Raw genomic sequence first — 627 nt, forward strand, 5'->3', positions numbered from 1 at the left:
GGGCTCTGTCCGGAGCGTGTGTCCGCCTAGGTGGCGCTGTCTCGGACACATTTTCAACTTTTCCCGCATGAATGGAATCCTGGAACTGATTCCACCCAGGTACTTAGGGCTTCCAGGGCTTGAGCGACAGGGGCTCTGTCCGGAGCGTGTGTCCGCCTAGGTGGCGCTGTCTCGGACACATTTTCAACTTTTCCCGCATGAATGAAATCCTGGAACTGATTCCACCCAGGTACTTAGGGCTTCCAGGGCTTGAGCGACAGGGGCTCTGTCCGGAGCGTGTGTCCGCCTAGGGGGCGCTGTCTCGGACACATTTTCAACTTTTCCCGCATGGATGAAATCCTGGAACTGATTCCACCCAGGTACTTAGGACTTCCAGGGCTTGAGCGACAGGGGCTCTGTCCGGAGCGTGTGTCCGCCTAGGGGGCGCTGTCCCGGACACATTTTCAACTTTTCCCGCATGAATGAAATCCTGGAACTGATTCCACCCAGGTACTTAGGGCTTCCAGGGCTCGAGCGACAGGGGCTCTGTCCGGAGCGTGTGTCCGCCTAGGGGGCGCCGTCTCGGACACATTTTCAACTTTTCCCGCATGGATGAAATCCTGGAACTGATTCCACCCAGGTACTTAG

The sequence above is a fragment of the Nerophis lumbriciformis genome, unplaced genomic scaffold (genome assembly GCF_033978685.3).
Source record: "Nerophis lumbriciformis unplaced genomic scaffold, RoL_Nlum_v2.1 HiC_scaffold_44, whole genome shotgun sequence".
In the NCBI taxonomy this organism is placed as follows: domain Eukaryota; kingdom Metazoa; phylum Chordata; class Actinopteri; order Syngnathiformes; family Syngnathidae; genus Nerophis; species Nerophis lumbriciformis.